Below are 22,411 nucleotides of genomic sequence, written 5' to 3'. Positions count from 1 at the left end.
TATTCTTTAAAGAATTATTGGCATTCATCTGGGTTTTCTTTCTGTATCTGTTGTTGCTATTGTGGGATGTTTGCCTTTTTTAACATCAAACCTCTGTGATATATGTAATCCTTCATTCTCTCCTTTACAGTATGTGCGTTATTCTTTCCCAATCTACTGGTTGTTATCGTCTCTTTTAGCCTTTCATTTACAGTTTGTATTTCTGTCTGCGAGTCATGTCTCCTCTTCTCTTGTCCACTCTCTCTATCTTTTAGTTTCCTTCCCTATTTCTTCCTCATTTCTCTCTCATATCGTCTCTTGGTTCAGTTATCAGTGGCCACCACACTGGCACAAATAAGCGTTGGCAAAGCAAATCAGTTGTCAATGACTTCCATAAACGTTATATATCACTGTTCAAAAAGAAAAGCATTGTGTCATCAGATATTGTTACGGTTTTGCTACATGTAGGTTTAGATACATACATTACTTTCAACCAAGTAGAGACTTTCATATACCGGCAAAAGAGAATTTACAAAGTAAGACTATACTGTAGGGGATCAAAGCAAAGTGAATTATCCTAGATGGGTTTGATCCTGAGTGTGTCTCTGAGTAAGACTGAGGGATATTCTGTGGTAATACAAGACCTACACAAATACCTGCATTTATCTTAACTTGGATGCAGATATATTATATTACATTACATGTCATTTGTTAGACCCTTTTATCCAAAGCGACACATTCAGTACTGTGGACAACCCCCACAGGAGCAATTTGGGGTGAAGTGTCTCAGGGACACAACGACATGCTGACTGCAGTGGGACTCGAACTTTCTATCTCCTGATTTGAAGTCCAGCACACTATCCACTGAGCCACAGCCTCCCTCACACGTATGTCACATTATGTAGTCGAAACGATCGTGTAGTTCTCCACATGTCAGTGTGCTGCCCACTCACTTGTTGTGTTGATGAGTTATGACTTGTATTGTCACTTTTTGTTGTCTATTGTTAGCGACCGGACCCCTAAACGCTAATATCTACACACACCTGTTAATGAACCGTGTGTGTGTGTGAGTTCCCTTTTCTATAGACTGACCTCAGTGTGTTTGGGACGCTGTTGTGTCTCTACACTCGGTGACCGTTGCTAAGGTCATTTGCTTTGTCTGTCTGTGTGTGTATGTGAAAGAGACAGAGGGATAAACACAGCTACATCATCGTGTGTGTGTGTGTGTGTGTGTGTGTGTGTGTGTGTGTGTGTGTGTGTGTGTGTGTGTGTGTGTGTGTGTGTGTGTGTGTGTGTGTGTGTGTGTGTGTGTGTGTGTGTATGTGTGTGTGTGTGTGTGTGTGTGTGTGTGTGTGTGTGTGTGTGTGTGTGTGTGTGTGTGTGTGTGTGTGTGTGTGTGTGTGAAAATCACCTCATCAATACAGGAGCCCCTTAAAGGAACAGTGTGGCAGTTTTTAAACTTTTGTTGCTTAAAGTTAACACAAATGATAACAGAAATAGGATGAGCTTTAGCTGCTTGTAGCTAGATTGTGTTACCTTTGGACACAGCCAGATGTGTGTGTGCGTGTGTGTGTGTGTGTGTGTGTGTGTGTGTGTGTGTGTGTGTGTGTGTGTGTGTGTGTGTGTGTGTGTGTGTGTGTGTGTGTGTGTGTGTGCACGTGTGTGTGTGGGATGTGGGTTGTCTTTGCTAAATGTCGTATCCGAGTGTCAGCCTGATATAACATCTCTTAGCACCGCAACGAGACTTATAACACTTAGTTGACATGACTAATCTGTCTGTCACACACACACACACACACACACACACACACACACACACACACACACACACACACACACACACACACACACACACACACACACACACACACACACACACAGCTGGCCCTGTACACCCTCCAGCCACTCTCAAAAACACAATATCATTTATCTTATTTTTCAGCGCTTTCATTCTGTTCAGCCTTCATGGATCAAGCTGGGGTTTCATGGTGAATGTAGGCTGGTTCTCCTTTGTTTTATTACTTAAATACTGTTGATTAAAACCTGGATTGATGGTGGGAACACGCAGTCAAAGCCCACTGCAAACCGCAGGGCAAGATGCATGTTCAGTTTCCTGGAAAACTGCAAAGCCCAGGCATGTGTCCTTCCATTGCGGCCTCGATTGGCTCGTCACACTGCGGCAACACAACACATTTAAATAATAAGACTTCAGACATTCAGCCTCGCGTATTTTATCAGCCAATGGATGCGTGGAAGTATGTGGAGGACATGATCATTGGTTGAGCACGTCCTCAGAAATATACACTATATGTGAAGATTACAAAAATGTTTATCCAAGGCTTCATGCAAGAGACTGGAGCTCAGTCTTCACCTAAACTTAACAATCCCAATAGTCATATTTGAAGCGATTGCAAAGAGAAATTTCAAATTGCATAACCTTCGATATTGAGACAGAGCTGCTGTTGTTTCGTTTTTGACATTTGTCATCAACTTAATTACAGTCCAAAAACTGGGTAAATGGCTAAAAGTTGTGTCTTGAAAAATGCAAAAATGTATTTCATCCTAACACCACAACAATAATAATAATGAATGGTATTAATTTGAGTGCTTTTCCAAGTGCTCAAAGTGCCTTACATTACATAATTACATATATTTGACATTTAATACTGTGCACAATACCCACAGAGTACTTTTGGAGCATTGGTTGTCCTCAGAATACGTATTGAAGAAGATTCAACTTATGGTCATTACATAGTACAGGAACTATGTAACGAAACTGTTTCTCTGCATTTGACCCATCCTAGTGTTAGGAGCAGTGGGCTGCCATTATGTACGGCGCCCGGGGAGCAGTGTAGGGAACGGTGCCTTGCTCAGGGACACCTCGGTAGCACTTGGTCTTTCCGGGACTTGAACTGGTGACCTTCCAGTTGCCAAGCCAACTCCCTATGGACTTCACCACCACCGTGAAGGCTTGATTAAAAAGCATGCTTATCTGAGGCTTCATGCAAGAGACTGGAGTTCAGTCTTAACCTAAACTTAACAAATCCCAATTGTCATATTTGAAGATATTGCAGATAGAGAAATTGCAAATTGGAAAAACATTTATATTGAAACAGAGAAAGGCAACTTTATGGGTTGGGATGACAGTCCCAAAAACGGCCTAATTGGACTGAAATGGTGTCTAAAAAATGTGAAGATGTCTTTTAACTCTAATACCACAGTTTATACGATCCTTATTCCCTTTGTGTTCTCATTCCATGTTCAAAGGACTGGATGGAAACGCTGCCAGTAAACGATAAAGGACTGGAAAGCATTTCAGATCCAAGTTGAGGGATTTCAAAGCTCAAGAAAAGACCTTTTACAATTCAAAAGTGGACCACTCGGTGGATTAGAGTGAACCTAAAGACTTTGACATGCAGTGAAGGTAAACAGCTGAGGACAGTCTTAGTGCCACGGCTGCATGAATAAAATCTGCTCCGTCAGAGTGTTTGCCTTTGCATGATGTTAATATGAACTGACTGATATCTGGTAAACTGTAATACAACTTTGCATTGTTTTATTTAGCATCTGGTAACCTTTGGCTGTCCTTCCTCGTGAGGCGGAGAATCCAAGTCACCGGAGGCAGAGATGGAAAGTGTGTGATATATCACGAAGCAACAGGAACCACCTTGTTTATCTCTGAGTTCCCATTTGAAACGAAAACCTTTTCTAGGGGTGATTGATTGAAAGGTCTTCTCAGGACGCTCAGAGCATCCAGCCATTGTTTGCGAGCGCACGTAGGAGAGTGTGTGTTTTTCAAGACAGTGACTAACGAGCTTTTGATTGAATTCATCAACAACATGGCATCTGGATGAAAGATGATGAGTGAAGAGAGGAAGGGAAGTTATAGTCAAGTCTCGGAATGACTAAAGGCGTTCAAATGGAGATACAGAACATAAAAACGATAAGGGTCAGAAGGGAACGCTCTCAATGGATCGCTTGTGTTGCGTTTCTATGTGTTTGTGCAGCGTTCAGTTTTCCAGGCTTCTGTTTTCACTGAACCGTGTCGCAACGTCAGGGTTCGGTTGGGGAAAAGATGACCTCATGGATTGAACACGCATCCAGTATAAAAAGAGATTAATGCCAGTGAAGTCTGTCAAGTCAAAGTGGTTTTGTTAAGTTAATAACAAAGAGTGGCCTCGTGGGGATTGGGGCCAAACGATGTAGATGGAACTCAAAGAGAAAAACAAATAATGATGATGAAAGACAGTTAATACAAAGTTAATTAAAAGGGACTTATGGACGATGTTTACTGCTTTTTTTTGGTACCAGTGGAACATGGATTTTCGACATCATTGCTTCCATGTTTAACCTCCTATCCCAACACATGTTTCATTTTCCGTATACCTGACATCACCCTCGATAAGTGACAATGATTTCAAGCTCTTTAAGGCGATCCAACGTCGGGCACTTTGCACTTTCGTAAGTTCGAACAAAGCACAGCCATTAGCTAGCTAAGTAGTTTGATGAGTCATGGAGCTTGGGAGTCTATTATAATAACACTCTTACCTTTCTAAAGTATGACTGCATTAGGTTTCAATACCCAGTGTATTCTGTGTAGAAAACAAAAGTGATTACTTGCTTTATTTAACTATTCTCGAACACAATAAGAAATCGGAACTTTTTTATTTGTTCGACAGCGGGGACATTTATGGCAAAACAGCAGCATAGCAGATAAACGAAAAAAGTCAAAAAGGGAAGACTTAAGTATGAAATAAAAAGGCAAACACACATTAAAGACTAAAATAAGTAGCAGTATAAAAAAAAGTACCTATACAAGTATTTAACCCTCCTATTGTGTTCGTCCCCCCCTTACTTTGGTGTTCGCAGTCAAATTTGACCGGTCCTGTTTTAACTGCTCTTACATTAACACAAAAACCATTAATCATCACCAAATTTCATTTAACACCCTTTCAAACTGTACATATTGTATCAGACTACTGGTATACATGAACAACTGCAGTGAATATACAAAGAACAGACACTGAACATGTATTGCGTGTGCCAGGTGTGATCCATGTGGGGGGATGGGCACATAAGAGCGGGAAATGTATCAAATTGTTCTGTGTGTGTGTGTGTGTGCGTGCGTGTGTGCGTGTGTGCGTGCCGTGCGTGCGTGCGTGCGTGCGTGTGTGCCAGGTGTGATCCATGTGGGGGGATGGGCACATAAGAGCGGGAAATTTATGAAATTGTTCTGTGTGTGTGTGTGTGTGTGTGCCAGGTGTGATCCATGTGGGGGGATGGGCATATAAGAGCGGGAAATGTATCAAATTGTTCTGTGTGTGTGTGTGTGTGTGCGTGTGTATGTGTATGTGTGTGTGTGTGTGTGTGTGTGTGTGTGTGTGTGTGTGTGTGTGTGTGTGTGTGTGTGTGTGTGTGTGTGTGTGTGTGTGTGTGTGTGTGTGTGTGTGTGTGTGTGTATGTGTGTGTGTGTGCCAGGTGTGATCACATTGGGGGATCGGCACATTAGGCATGAAGACAACAGGTGGGTTAAAGTATGATTTCAATAGGGTTTCATCACCCAGTGTATTCTGTTTGGAAAACAAAAGTGATTACTTTTATTTAACTCTTCTTGAACACAATAAGGGACATTTATGGCATGAAAGCAGCAGTGCACGGTTCAAAAGAGTAAACTTACATTTAAGAAAAAGTACACCTTGGCAAGTGAACAATTACATGTATTTAAGGAGCCAGGTGCATTTTAAATGTGTAAATACATTTTTAAAATAAGATGTACATTTCACATAACGTGTGTATTGCACATGAGCAGCAGTCCATCCAGTGTGATTGTAAAAGTGTCTACACACTCTCTGCCCTCCGTGTTGTTACTGGTATCATCATCAGGTTCAAATCCAGGTGAAAGACACATTTCTTTCTGAGAAATATCACACAGCAGGTCTCCAAACCACTTTGCCTCTGCGCCTAAATGCCCGGCGTGCACGGAGCAGTGAGCATGGCCAGAGGGAAGAGTAAAAACATCATCAATCAAAAACACGTATCACTTTACTGAGAACACAGAGCTGATTAGTGTGTCGCAGCCGGAGTCTGTCGGCACGCTTCACACCCGCTGGGATTACTCAGGGGGAAAACATACCTGCAGCTATATGTATGGGGGGGGGCTGCACAATACTTGCACTTTGCACACACTGAATGCACAGAAAAGTGATTTAAAAATTCATCTCACAACACAAAACAAACAAATATGATATTCAATTAAAAAGTCAGATTAGCATATATGATGCATACAATATTTCAAGAAGGTTAAAAAGGCAAGAGATTAAACATGATAACATAATACAAAAGTAAGAATCAGATCACTAATTATAAATTCATCTAAGACACAATTAAACTCAATGATGCATTTTTATTGACAAATCCAGTTAATTCTGCAATTTTGGACTTATTTATATACCATATTACAATTCATGCCCTTGAGATACTTTCAAAGGGCTCCGAATTCAAGAAATATTAAGAACTCATGAAGCCAATAGTGTTAGTTGGAAATATAGAGAATGAAAATAGTTAGTTAACCTGTTAGTCTTATAAAAACGACCCCTTTTTCCTAAAAAAAACAGGAATCCAATTAGTTCCCTAGATTGCAGACAACTCTCAGCTGGTAACGGCTAACCCTGACCCTAAACTAACGTACATTGGCTTAAATAATTGGCAGACAATCCATGACAATAAGCTATTGTTTACATTGTGGTTTAATATATCGGCTTACTGAATCTCAGGTGAAAGGAAGCAGTAGGGTTTATGCTAAATACGGTCAAATCTGTGCATCAACACTGATTGGAAGCATTCAAACGTGTCAAATGAAAGTAAAAAAAAAATATCAAACACATAATTGAGAATTTCTGCTCTAATTTCTTCACTATTTTTATTTTTGTATGTACTATTTACTTGCACTATTTCTTTCAGTTTTACTGTTTTATTGTGCTGCACTATTGGAGGAGCCTGTGACCTAATATGGTCATCTTCATAACTCCACTGTTGCTATGTTCGTATGACCAATAAAAACATTGAACCTTGAACTTGAACCTAATATCTAATTTGACAATATTAAACTTTTTCCAAAGACAATAACCGATGATATTCCTTTCTAGTATATTCCTTGCTTTCCATTACCTTTTTGCCTCTAATATTAGACACAATAATGAGCTATTTCAAAATAAAAGCGTCCCCTAATCAAAGTGGAAAGCGTCTTAGAAGTGGGACAGAGCAGCTGCCCAACGTCCCCTCTTTCATCTGAGCATCAAAGTGAATGAATTGGGGTTTTACACTTCAGGGACGTTCTAGGAAACATATTTTACAGATCTCTCTCTCCGACGTTTCCAAAGCCACAATTTGATTTGTCTTGCAGCGGAGCATTTGTTGGGTCGATCATGCTTTCGACCACAAATGGGTTTCTGTGTATATTAAGGGTGTAATTTCTTCTCCATCCTCCACAAGATGTCCAGCGTCTTCATCAGCAGGGGGGATGTTTATTTAGGACGGCATAGCGACCATTTTTGACTTATTTCAAGATGTTGGCCTGTGATTGATAGAATTCTTGACCTTCTAATTTAATCTTCTTCAAAACTGGTTTCCAAAATAAATCAGACGTAACTGTCTATGAGGAATATGTTGTTTAAGGAATGTGTTTTTCCTGAAGCAATGATATATATATTGAAATGCTTGGATATATTCTGTATATTTAAGGATTTTAAATTACTTTTCCATGAGTTTGAGGGCTCTGGATCTGTTTTTATATTATTTTACACTCTTACCAAAAGCCTTACCTTTGATCAAAATGACATATTCTGCACATGTTCAGGTGTATATCAGTATGTAATGTCTCTACTTTAAAGAGTCCTCTCCTGCTGATGTTCAGGTGTATATCAGTATGTAGTGTCTCTTCTTTAAAGAGTCCTCTCCTTCTGATGTTCAGGTGAATATCAGTATGTAGTGTCTCTACTTTAAAGAGTCCTCTCCTGCTGATGTTCAGGTGTATATCAGTATGTAGTGTCTCTACTTTAAAGAGTCCTCTCCTGCTGATGTTCAGGTGTATATCAGTATGTAGTGTCTCTACTTTAAAGAGTGCTCTCCTGCTGATGTGCAGGTGTATATCAGTATGTAGTGTCTCTACTTTAAAGAGTCCTCTCCTGCTGATGTTCAGGTGTATATCAGTATGTAGTGCCTCTACTTTAAAGAGTCCTTTCCTGCTGAGGTTCAGGTGTATATCAGTATGTAGTGTCTCTACTTTAAAGAGTTCTCTCCTGCTGATGCGCAGGTGTATATCAGTATGTAGTGTCTCTACTTTAAAGAGTCCTCTCCTGCTGATGTTCAGGTGTATATCAGTAGGTAGTGTCTCTACTTTAAAGAGTCCTCTCCTGCTGATGTTCAGGTGAATATCAGTATGTAGTGTCTCTTCTTTAAAGAGTCCTCTCCTGCTGATGTTCAGGTGTATATCAGTATGTAGTGTCTCTACTTTAAAGAGTCCTCTCCTGCTGATGTCCAGGTGTATATCAGTATGTAGTGTCTCTACTTTAAAGAGTCCTCTCCTGCTGATGTTCAGGTGTACATCAGTATGTAGTGTCTCTACTTTAAAGAGTCCTCTCCTGCTGATGTTCAGGTGTATATCAGTATGTAGTGTCTCTACTTTAAAGAGTCCTCTCCTGCTGATGTTCAGGTGTATATCAGTATGTAGTGTCTCTACTTTAAAGAGTCCTCTCCTGCTGATGTTCAGGTGTATATCAGTATGTAGTGTCTCTACTTTAAAGAGTTCTCTCCTGCTGATGTTCAGATGTATATCAGTATGTAGTGTCTCCACTTTAAAGAGTCCTCTCCTGCTGATGTTCAGGTGTATATCAGTATGTAGTGTCTCTACTTTAAAGAGTCCTCTCCTGCTGATATTCAGGTGTATATCAGTATGTAGTGTCTCTACTTTAAAGAGTCCTCTCCTGCTGATGTTCAGGTGTATATCAATATGTAGTGTCTCTACTTTAAAGAGTCCTCTCCTGCTGATGTTCAGGTGTATATCAGTATGTAGTGTCTCTACTTTAAAGAGTCCTCTCCTGCTGATGTTCAGGTGTATATCAGTATGTAGTGTCTCTACTTTAAAGAGTCCTCTCCTGCTGATGTTCAGGTGTATATCAGTATGTAGTGTCTCTACTTTAAAGAGTCCTCTCCTGCTGATGTTCAGGTATATATCAGTATGTAGTGTCTCTACTTTAAAGAGTCCTCTCCTGCTGATGTTCAGGTGTATATCAGTATGTAGTGTCTCTACTTTAAAGAGTCATCTCCTGCTGATGTTCAGGTGTATATCAGTATGTAATGACTACTTTAAAGAGTCCTTTCCTGCTGATGTTCAGTTGTATATCAGTATGTAATGACTACTTTAAAGAGTCCTCTCCTGCTGATGTTCAGGTGAATATCAGTATGTAGTGTCTCTACTTTAAAGAGTCCTCTCCTGCTGATGTTCAGGTGTATATCAGTATGTAGTGTCTCTACTTTAAAGAGTCCTCTCCTGCTGATGTTCAGGTGTATATGTAGTGTCTCTACTTTAAAGAGTCCTCTCCTGCTGATGTTCAGGTGAGGAACTCCCCCTGGAGGGAACACAGGCCTTTGTAGACCATGCACTACAACCTATAGAACACACTACAGGGTTAAGAAAGCATAGTTGGCCTCCTTTAAGAAGACAGAGCAACATGAATATCATTCTAAGTGTCCTGCCATGTGGACTCCTTGCTGCTTTCTTTCCCATCCAAACCAGCTGTAAATTCACTTGTCATTCATCGAAGTTTATCAAAGTTAATGATGCAACAGAAAACATGTGCAGAATGAAGTGAAGTATCTCCATTTTATTTGCTGGTGTGAACAGGCTGTCATTCTTCTCTCCTCTGTATTTTTTTTCCTTCTCTGCGGCCATATTCTTCCATGCTGTCAAATGTCTCTTTCTCTTTCTGCCTTTAATTCACGGCTGTTTATACTTCCAACTTGTTCTGTTGTTCCTTCTTTCTCCCTCTCACTGTGATTTATGAAAGGCTCCATTGTGGTTGTTTGTTGACATTTTAGTTGTATCAGTTAGGATAATTTGTTTTTGGACACCAACTGGATGTCCACCCAAGCTTAAGCCTGGACTGCAAACCTCTTCCAACAGTGTGTGTGTGTGTGTGTGTGTGTGTGTGTGTGTGTGTGTGTGTGTATGTGTGGGTGTGTGTGTGTGTCTGTGTGTGTGTGTGTGTGTGTGTGTGTGTGTGTGTGTGTGTGTGTGTGTGTGTGTGTGTGTGTGTGTGTGTGTTCAGTTGTATTCATGCACGTATTTATTTATATTCATGTGTTACTTGTGTGTGTGTTTTCAGGGTATTTAATTGGCAATGGGTTCAGAATGCCGGTAAAAGATAATTGTCGGTAACGTCTCAGTGTGTGTGTGTGTGTGTGTGTGTGTGTGTGTGTCTGTGTGTTTGTTCATGTGTTCAGTTGTATGTGCGTGCACGTATTTGTGTATTCATGGTGTACCTGTGTGTGTGTGTGTGTGTGTGTGTGTGTGTGTGTGTGTGTGTGTGTGTGTGTGTGTGTGTGTGTGTGTGTGTGTGTGTGTGTACAGTATTTGGGATGATTGGCAATGGTTTCAGAATGCCGGGAAAGGAAAATAGTTGGTAAGATGTGTGTGTGTGTGTGTGTGTGTGTGTGTGTGTGTGTGTGTGTGTGTGTCTGTGTGTTTGTTCATGTGTTCAGTTGTATGTGCGTGCACGTATTTGTGTATTCATGGTGTACCTGTGTGTGTGTGTGTGTGTGTGTGTGTGTGTGTGTGTGTGTGTGTGTGTGTGTGTGTGTGTGTGTGTGTGTCTGTGTGCGTGCGAGAGACAGGAGGATGATTAGCTTAATGGCTCAGCTAAATCCTACTAGAATCCCTGTGAAGAACACACACTTATGCTGGGATGGGATGGCATCGACTGTCTAAATAATGGCGTACTGTTTCCATTCTGAGGAAGAGGGCCGGTGGAAGTGTTCCCAGCAGATATTCAGCTTTCGTTTCAATCGCCATTATCATAATCCATCCTTGTATTGATTGTGTCCTCGTGTTACCCGTTCCTTCAGTCTCCTGTTTCACTGCATTTTTAATATGTTTACAGATGAATGCGTGTGTAACTGCATTGAAGCAGCTGATTACGTTCTGATCATATCATATATATTTATCCATTCTTAAAACAAATATGAAAATGATTATATGTTGTGTTTGCCTCCAAGAGGAAAGCGAAGGTTGTCCAACGAACGTCAAAGAAATGTTAATTGAAGGATTTGAGTTGCCAATTCAAATGTTCTTTACTTTTTTAGATATTTGTTATTTCCAAGGAAAGGGAAAAACCAAAGTATGTGACTACTCTGCCTTTTTCTGGTAATAATCTTCGGCTAATCATACACATATTCACCCTCCAAGTGGTTATGATACACGACGGTGAAGGTTTACAGTAAGCAATGATTTGCAGTTCAAAAGATGAATCGTTACTTGATTTAAAATGGACTAAATTTGATTGGAAATTGGCAATTTTAATCATGTCGGTACCATAAAGGCAGCTCCTTACCTTGTCACTAAAATCCTATTATCGCAATGGTTACTTGCGAGGGGGGGGGGGGGGCTAGTGGATAACCGGAGCTGTTAGATTAACATTAACATGCTTAGTGTAGTTGTAAGTGCACTGACTTGCGGCCTGTAGCACCGTCCTTGATGGAGCATGTGTGTGGGCTGGACCTGTATTTTACAGGAAAGGAGTGAGCAGAGAGTAGTTGTCGATTCTTGTTCTGTTTTCTTTGAATATCTGCCTCACCTTCTCAGACTTTGAGTTGCGCGCGCTACTAAAGAGACGTGTTACCATGGAAACCAAACAATGGTGTAGCTGTATTAAAGTCCGAGCAGTAGCGTGACGTGGGGAAAAAATTAGGGGAAGCCAATAATACGTCCTTTCTTTTGTGGTGGGGTGTGGTGGTCAATGTAATAACGTAACCAGATGAGTGATTACAGCACCCGGTATCATTTTACACACATTTGTATCATACAGATGCAGGACTTACACACGCCTGTTATCTGACCGAAAGGTCCGCACGCACTCTCCAGCCGAAACTCTAATAAGCATTCATTCACAAACTAAATCAGGAGACCTTTAACGTTTTACGTCCGGTTCGCTCCTTTGTTCCTCGCTGTACACAGCTCCAGTTTGGGCATTGACCTGTCATCAGATTGTATTTGTTGTTGCTGCTGCAGCGGAACTTTAGTACAATTATTTTTGATTAAATACTCAAAATCTCCACCCTCCATAATTGCACTTACTTCAGTTGCTTGCTACTTTCTAACGGCGGTGAGAGTGGTGCAGTGACGCTATCTATCTTCTATCGATTAGATTTATGATTCGAAAATTATAAAAGTAGGGTAGACATGTGGATATTATCCGACTGAACAAAACGTGCATTTACCTAACAGGTTCTTTTTCCACTGACTTTTTTTCGAGCTATTTTCCAAAATCCTATGGAGAAATCCCATTGCTATTTTGTCGAGGGAAACCGAGCGCAGCTTACTTCCGCTTTTTGGGTCGCGTCACTGCAACACTAAGTTGATGTGATTGGATTGTGAGGCAAGGGAAGCCAGCTGCCTCTGGCTTCCCTTGGCATGGCCCTGACCAATCACAGGTTGGCAGGGGCATGACGTGAGCCTCATCTGATTGGTCAATCCCTCCATTTTTTTTCACCAAGGGAAGCAAATTTCGGCTGGCCTCCTCTCGCAACAGAGAGTGCAATCTACTGTTTCATCATAACATCTAGAGGGGCGCTGTTTCACCCTTTGTAAAATACTCAATGAGAATGGGGGAGAGACGGGCCGGCAGCAACACACAATAAAGAATTTCCGAAACTAAACGAAGTGTTTTTATTTATTTATTAAAATTATAACTACAATCCGAAAAAACAGGGAAAGCCTGGCTTCCCTTGGCCTCCAGGAGAAAACGCCACTGAGTCCGAGTGGAAACAGTCGTGTGTAAATCTGATTTTGTCAGAAATCGGGAGAAATGCGGGAGAAATATGACCCCGGGAGGAAACCGGGAGAGGGCAATGAAATCGGGAGTCTCCCGCGAAAATCGGGAGGGTTGAAAAGTATGGTAGTGACGACCTTAAAGTTGCTAGCATAGCAATTGTTCTTCTCATGTTTTGCCTTTTCTATTGTTTCGGGTGTCAAATGTGTCATTAGCCTCCTTAAGCATTTAACACACTTCACCTGTGTCTCACACACACACACACACACACACACACACACACACACACACACACACACACACACACACACACACACACACACACACACACACACACACACACACACACATTCCTCTCATCTGGTGATAATGAGTGTACATTGGAAACGTCAGAGTTTGTGCACAGCTTCCAGCTCTCAGGTCATACCCTCGTTGACACTTTGAGTTATCGTTCCATCCTCCTGTCATTTCATGAACGTTAATCTTCACTGTGCTTTATTGGCATAAGGATCAACAAATGCAAATGTCATCTAAGTGTTTTCGGATTGTAAACCGATTCACCCAGAAGCCAAGTCATTATGGCACATTTAGGGATCACTGAAACAACAGATTGACATTTAGATTGGGACTAAGGGCTGATGTTATGAATGCGCTAAGCGGCATATGCAACGTTTCTGGAAGGGACTACACAGATCTTAAATCTTCCACTTAAACCCCTCCCTAAAGGCTTCATAATTGTTCCTTACCGTGTCTTTCCACGGCTATTTACTGCATGATTTATCGTATCTTTAAGTGGCTTTGAAGACAACAAACATCAGTGTGCGTCAGCGATGTTTAGAGTCCAATCTTCTTGAGGTGTCCTCACTCTTGGCCGCTTGTATTACCTCCTAGATTCTGCAGTTTAAAAAGTAGACATCCAAATCTCTAAGGACACAGGTATCATGATTATATTGTGCTTAAACTGCATCACAGACACTGCTTCTTTATCTAAGTCCTGTCTGACAGGACTTTCAAAAAACGAGAGGGGTGTATTTACTCCAACACAACCTCAATGGTTACCTAAACTTTTCCCATACCTCACATTGGCGTCACCCATTGCAACTGGGCATCTCCAAACAGCTGATCTGGGTTTCCACATTAAGTCACATCACTCACGGGGATGCGCAAAAGGCTTCAAAAGGAAACTGGAATCGAGCCACAGGATCTGGTCTTTTGGCGCCTGTTAAAAGCAGCTGGTCTGAAAGCACCTTAAGAGTGACGGATCACGCTGAGGACATTCTCTGGAGCTCACCTCTAGAGCAGCGTTTTGTCTAAACTCAGTTTAGTCTACACCTGGATAGAGAAGGATGGAAAAGGCTCGGAAATGAAAACAGTCAGAGTTCAGAGAGACAATTAAGTTCATCGGCTGGACGAAGCCATTGAACATTAACACTAGATACATATGTACTAGAGTTACTTGCTTGTTTGCACGATGCAATTCTCCTGATTTAAAGTAGGACTGCTATAACAAGGGCAAGTTTGAATTGATTATTATCTTTAAAGAGGCCCTATTTAGCTTTTTTGGAGCTTTCCTTGAGTGTTTTATAGGTTTTAGTGCATGTCAATGGTCTGCAAAGGCAAAAATCCCTAGGTTGGACTACCGCCACTTCTATTGTTTTAAGATGCAGCTGTGCTCGTCAACATCTTAAATACAGATGTTGGCACAAAAAGCCTCTCATGCCTCATGCTTTTCCTGTAAAACATCAGTTTCTATACACTTGAGTGAATGGAAAACCCTCCTCCCGTCTTTGCATCTTTTCCATCGATTGATTGCAACTTTGAGTATTGTGGAAAAGTTTGAGGTCACACACACACACACACACACACACACACACACACACACACACACACACACACACACACACACACACACACACACACACAAACACAGACACACTCGGTAGTCTCAGGGGAAGGGACCATAATCATGTTTGTCTCCGAGCAGGAACTGGGGAACGTACATTGTGTTCAAACCAAGCGCTCCCCACAAATATCTCCCCCTCAGAGCTCAATGGGAGAGGATGCATTTTAGGGGTGTGTTTGTGTGTGTGTGTGTGTGTGTGTGTGTGTGTGTGTGTGTGTGTGTGTGTGTGTGTGTGTGTGTGTGTGTGTGTGTGTGTATTAGCCCCCCCCCCCCCCCCCCCAGTGTCTTGTGGCATCAGATGAACTTCCGCAGAGGTTCTGGGACACAGACCAACATCCACACACCAGCCAACAAAATGACAACAATAATATTTTAACCCATCGTGTTTTTTCTTATTTTTCTATTTTTAAAAAGGGGGCTTACATTTGGGATTTGATGACGGTAGGAATAAGGATCGGTGAGAGTTAAAAGGCTGGCAGAGTTTTGCTGAAGCGAGGCAAGAATAGAATCTGGATCCAATCTTTGATTTTTCCTTTTGGCCTTCGTATTTTTTCTTGATTACCTCTCTTATGTATTCAGTGTATATGCTAAATGCTAATGCTACTGTTTGGGGCAGTAGTGACTAAGCAGGTGATGTGTGGTTTTTAGGGTTGATTGAAGATATTTGAGTCCAGAGCGAATTAAGCCTGTTATGCTTTATCTTAAAAAAAAAAGGAGCATAGCTTTTCTACTGAGACCTTTTGGGGTACGTACAGAATTTGTACATATTGTTTCAAGGAGATAACCACAGACTTACAGACTAACACTTTCTTAGCTTTTTAAAAATCAATCTGCCAGAGAATAAAAACCTCAAACACTGTCACGAATGTCCTCGAACACTGTGTGACAACGTTTATCTTCAAACAGATTTAAACCGCTTTATGGTGCGCTTAGCTAACCAGATGCTCGCTTTAGCTTAACGGTTAGCATGCAGATATGAAAGTGTTTGTTGATCTTCTCATCTAGATCCTTTTAAGAGCAATGTTCCTATTTGATAGAATTTCAAACTTGACAAAAAACAATCCCTCCAATAACGTGTTCGCTGTTATCATCATGCTTTGAGTAAATGGTGCTTTAGCTGTGCTATATTAGCACTGCGTTAGCTAATGACAGTGCAACAACATTTGCTAACTACTTCCTGCTCATTACTGATCCCAAATGTCTCTCCGTTGAGTTTGTGTTGGCGCTGAAATTGAGTGAATCACTTTGAACAATGACAAGCTTTCAACACTTGGCAGCATTCGTATCTTGAACGCTTGAAATCTACATTGATGGGAATCACAAGCTTCATATATCAAAGAGCGTTAAATTATTTTAAACATTTATTTGGCTTCTACTAATTTACCTTGGTGGTCCGTCTGGATTTTAGCTCTGATGGGAAGCAGTGGAGATGTAAATGAACTCTTCAAGTGTCAACACATGACAGACTAGCATTGTGAGGCTTGGATTGGTTTTGTGACAATGTCAGAAATTGTTGATCGAAGGAGTATTTTCTCTTCTTCTGTTTCACTCACAGTTTGGTGGACAGCCAGTCGCTGTGGCATCAGTCACAACACGCTTTCTTTTTCCGGTATTTCCTACAAAAACAGAAAAGTGACAAACCGTTGATGTGAAATATGGTTCTGAATCAATCTGATATAAAGACAGGAAGACTTACTTTCTGCCTTCTTAGTCTTCTGATTTGTCTCGAATGACCCGTCCATGTGGTAAAAAGTAGTTTACCTGGCAACAGATGCTGCTTTCGGACCATTTGCAACTGTGTCCTTAAAGGTAGGGACACACCAAGCTGACACCAAAGAACTGACACAGACGGACCCGACTGTTGTGTCGTCTCACGTCTCCTGCGTTTAGGCCATGTGTCGCACTGGAACACACCGCAAAGACTTCACCCGACGGCCAAGAAGCACGTATGAACTGCGCGAATATGCGTGAGTGGCAATAACTCTCCTTACCAGCAGGCGGCGGTAGTGTGTATTCGTCATTCAAAAGAGGAAACAACCGGAATACAGACTGTGTGATAACCAAGAGAAGAAGAACAGACTGCGTGATATAAACAAACAACAAATAGCATGTGTTCCATTTTCCCTCTACAGCGAGAAGCTCATGGGGCTTTCCCGAACCTGTGTCGAGAGCTGGAGTTAAATGAAATCTCAGATTTTCATTCTTAATCGTTTGTTTGGGTCCCTCACTTCAGTTTCGCTTCTCATGCACTGATTCGCTAAGCTGAACAGCCAATCCGAGTGATTTCTTTGACCGACAGCCTTTGGCCGATTGCCTAACAATTTGACGTGTTGAATCAATCAATCAATCAATCAATGTTTATTTATATAGCCCAATATTACAAATGTTACATTTGTCTCAGTGGACTTCACAGTTTGTACAGAATATCAGTATGACAATACGACACCCTCTGTCCTTAGACCCTCTGTCCTTAGACCCTCTGTCCTAGACCATCACATCGTACAAGGAAAAACTTCCGGAGAAAACCCCACAGTTTAAAGGGGAACACCCTTTCACCATCTGGCAACCAACTTTTATTTAAACCTAAATATTTTGAGTGTTTTCCCTTTTATGATTATCCCCCCTGATATGATAATTATTTTTATGAATTTTAATATATTTCGTCTGTAAATATTTTTGAAATGTCTATTTTCTTTACCTTTTTAAAATTATTTTCTATTCCTCAATTTGTTTTGCTCTCGGGTTTAAGCCAAATGATAGGCATGTTTCTGTGTTGTTCTTTATTAAAGTTTGCTGCCTGTAAAGAAGGTTTGTATAAATATATATAAATAAATAAATAAATATGATAAGTTAAGAAAATACAAAAATAAAACCTCCTTCTACAGATTACAACTCACTCTTGTATGTTTACTTAGTATAAATACATCAATAGACTCGCCTTGTGATACCTTGAATAAAATACCGGTGATCACCTGTGCATCAAAGCTTAAAAAAGAAGGAGAAAAAGTGTGATTCTGTTCGTGAAGTTTTCCACTTTCTATATCTTGTAGTTTTTATTTTCGAGCAAAGGCCTATTTGAAGAAAGGTGGTACCATACCTCTCGCTTCTTTCCACAAAGAAGTACACAAAGTGGATTATAACCCAATATTTGTACCATCCTCCAGTGGCGAACCGTATCTATCACAACACAACTGGACCCCCCCCCCCCCGGTGTTATAATATCCGTCTTTTCACTGAATGGTCGTCTTGAAAAGGGTACTCACAACAATTCTGCAACAACTTCATCTTAACCTGTTAACCAGCCAGTTAACTACCGGGCCTTCTAGAGCAGTGGTTCCCAACCTGGGGGGCGCCAAATATCGCGGGGGGGTGCCAGGCCTCAGATGACTTGAGGCCAAATATCATATTTAGACTTTTTTTTTATTTTAATTGTTTCACATATAATTGTAACGCAATACATGATTGTCACTAAAAGCCTTGTCTCTACACTACAATAAAATATAGAAAATAATTAATTATTTAATTTGAATAAAAATGTAAGTTAGTAGCTAATAAAGGCATAAAAAGACAGAAATGTATAATTCTTTCTTTAATAGAAATGTTTCTTCTGCCCATAAAGTTTCCAAACCGGGCTTGTCTGGATAAGCACATTTTTAAAACACAATCATTGTCCATGCCGGTTTCAGATTATTTGTCACAGTTGCTCCGATCAGATCGGTCTCCTCCATTTTGTAGATTATTTACGACTTTTGAATCCACATAAACACATCGGCAAAACCCGGCTTACTTTGAGCATGTGTTTTAAACAGTTTAATCCCTTTGTGAATTGTTTCCACTTGCGTCGTCCTTTAATTTCTTCATACAGCGGGAATCCAAATGAATGAATCCTGAGTCCATTAAAAATCAAAGTCACTCTAATAGTGCACCCTTGTGTGTGTGTGGGGGGGGGGCGCAACTTCCAACAGGAGTCATTTGGGGGGGCTCTTGGGAAAAAAGGTTGGGAACCCCTGTTCTAGAGCACCCTGGAACCGAGGGAAACTCTGAAAGAATACGCCCATTGGCTACAAATCAATATATGATCGGTTGATCAAACTGTCAGTCCAAACGTATGCTCTCAGTCAGTGTAACGGCCAGGGCATTCTATCAAGGATATAGAATACCTTGGTTGACACAAGATCTGATTGGTTGCTTTCTTTTCTAACTCAAAACCACAGAAATGCGTAGTGCATGGTCCGAGACGGACAAACAAGATACCATTCTCATTTTTTCATTTTGCATACATTTTATTTCATTTTATATACATTTTATTTATATAAATAAATTGATTTTTTGTTTGTTTTATCTAAGTGTTCCAGGATATTCTCTGAATACATTGAAGGCCCTGACGGTTCACCACTGCCATCCTCACACCTAGTGCATGCTGGGATATGCCACCAGCCCTTTAAACACCATATACAGTTTGGGAAATGAACTCTTCACTCCTCTGTTTGTTTCTTTGGTTTTTCTTTGGTCTTTCTTCTGCTAATGAACAACAGCGCTTCTCCTTTCCATATATCTCTCTCTCTCTCCCTCTCCCTCTCTCTCTCTCTCTCTCTCTCTCCCTCTCTCTCTCTCCCTCAGTCTCTTGTTCTCTTTTCCATAATAATTAGCTCCCCTCCAGCCCGACTTCAAACCCTGTGGTCGGAAATCTGCATTCCCAGGATGGAGAGAGGCTGAGATAGACGACGAGGAGGAAGACAAGGAGGAGGAGGAGGAGGAGAAGGAGGAGGAGGAAGAGGCTGAATGAAGCCATTGTTCCTCCACAGCTTCAGATAAGAGCCTCACAACTGCAGGGCAAGTGTAGTCAAAATATTCAGAGGGAGCTCACGATGGCACTGATAAAGAAGCTGAGTTAGATGTTAATGGAGCGATAGCGGAGGTCAGCCAACACACAGACCTGACACACACTCGTTCTCTTAAAGTACAATGGGAGCCAGAGCCTTTTCTTATCAAGCTCCACTTTGTGGAATCAGCTTCCAGTTTGTGTTCGGGCGGCAGACACCCTATCCGTTTTTAAGACCTTCCTTTTTGATAAAGCTTATAGTTAGGGCTGATTAGATTCAGCCCCTAGTTTTGCTGATATAGGCTTAGTTTGTCGGGGGACATCTTACTTCTTCCTTCTCTCTGTCTATACCTGTGTACTCTCATGTTCCGATTAACCCAGCTTCCCCAAATTTCTTTCTTTTTGGTGTGAATATACGCCGGGATCCGGAGTCATGGATGATCCTGCGGTCCTGTGTCATGGGTCGCGAGTCCTGGATCTTGAGTCGTGGCTGTGGTCCTGGATCATAAGTCCTGGATGGATATCCTCGTGGATTCATCTTCCTATTATACACACATGCATTTCCAAACATTTGCTCTACCTATGTTGCAAATGTATTATCTTTTCAATTTACACACGGCATCTATTGCACGTCTGTCCGTCCTGGGAGAGGGATCCCTCCTCTGTTGCTCTCCCTGAGGTTTCTCCGATGTTCCCTTTAAACTGTGGGGTTTCTCTGGAAGTGTTTCCTTGTACGATGTGAGGGTCTAAGGACAGAGTGTCTAAGGACAGAGGGTCTAAGGACAGAGGGTGTCGTATTGTCATACTGATATTATGTACAAACTGTGAAGTCCACTGAGACAAAGGTAACATGTGTGATATTGGGCTATATAAATATACATTGATTGATTGATTGATTGATTGATTGATTGATTGATTGATTGATTGATTGACACACCTCCTCCATATTCTCTCCATGTTTCCATATTTCACTTCTTTCTAGTATCTCCTTTTACTCTTCTCTTTCCATCTTGCTTTCTCTTCCTTCCAAGCTTTGCAGATTTCATTTCTTTACCTTCAGCCTTCTATCCTACCCCATGTTTATCTCTTGTCTCCTTTTGTCCATTATTTCTACCATCTTACTTTTCTTTTTATAATTGCACTCCCCATTTCCCACAATTTTTCACATAATTGCTTCATGAAAACCTTAATTGTTATCTCCCCTTCACCTCACTTATCTTATTCTCTTTCTTTCTTCTGCCATTCCCTCTTTTCTAACCCTTTCCTCGACTTCGGTCTACCCCCCCCTCTTTCTTGCCTTTTTAACCTCACATATTCTACTTCTCCCCCACCTGAAATACTCATCTTCAATTTACCTCATTCTTAGTACTTTTCCCACAAAGGTTCATCAGAACTTAGTTCATCATAAGTCTTTAGTTCTCATGAACTAAAGAGCAGATCGCGTTCACACCGGAATAAATCCGTGGGGGTGGATTAGGCAAATGAAGCCGCTGACGTCACTTCTTCTTCTTCTGCTTTGGGTTTACTGGCAGGCCTCAAACCACTTCACGGCGTATACTGCCGCCCGGAGTCCCCGGCCGGAAGTCCCCGGAGTTGGGGACTGGCTTCAGTAGAAGCTGCTGGGACCCATGTTTTCTTTTGTGTTGACATAAGTTAGTCTCTCTGCGTTTGTGCGCTGGGCTAATGCTAATAATGCTAATGCGAGGATAATAAAATGGTGGCTTCACAACACTTTTTTTTTGTTTTACAGGCGTGGTTTGCAATCCGCCCAGCTAATCAGAAATAGGAAATGTTTTCTCCCACGAAAGTCTCTGCTCTCTAGCGGGGACGGAAAAGGGGGTAAAAAGGTTCTCATGAACTCATTTTAGTTCCGGTTCTTTTTGGTGTGAACGCGACATTTCGGAACTAAATCGGAACTAAAGTGGGAAAAGTACTGCGGTGTGAACGCGGCTATTATCTACCTTTTTCTCCAAACGTTATCTCCCTTTCTTCTCTTCTTCACATTCTTTCAGTTTGTCTTTCTGTTCACCCTCAGTTTGTCTTCTTTCTCCTTCACTTGTATCCTTGGTCTTTCTCTCTCAACACAACCCTCAACCTCACATAATACCCTAATCATAAATTCCTGTTCCTATCTGTTTCTCTGTCCAACTGTCATTTCCAATAATTCTGAGAGGATTTTCAGAAAAATATTTTAAAAAACTGAATGGCAAGACCCTTGAACATGTCAGATATGAAATAAAGAAAAAATTTATTAATGTAGAATGCAACAGGATATCTAAAAAATCTGTGCCATTGTACAACATTTCAACCAATGGCTATTATTGAACGACGCTGCCATCATCTCCCTTTGTGATAAGTGATATTGAAAATGATATGAGGTTCAGCTCTCCATTATAAATCAGCTGTATTGATTATGGATCAGTATTACTTCCCTCATATTGTTTAGGGTTACATAAACATTATAAGAACAAGCATTAAGATGAAGAGATCAGGTTTCTTTGCAGGAATGTTCATATGTTGTAGTCCTGGGGGGGAAATGGGTTTCTCTATGTTAAAATGAAATAAATAAGAACAACTAGAATACAAATATTCTCCCACTATAACGCCTCTCACCCGATGACACACACGTTCATTCTTATCATTCAGTAAATCACAAATGTTGAA

The sequence above is a fragment of the Notothenia rossii genome (assembly GCF_949606895.1).
Source record: "Notothenia rossii genome assembly, chromosome: 3".
Taxonomy (NCBI): Eukaryota; Metazoa; Chordata; class Actinopteri; order Perciformes; family Nototheniidae; genus Notothenia; species Notothenia rossii.
This window is presented reverse-complemented; position numbering follows the sequence as displayed.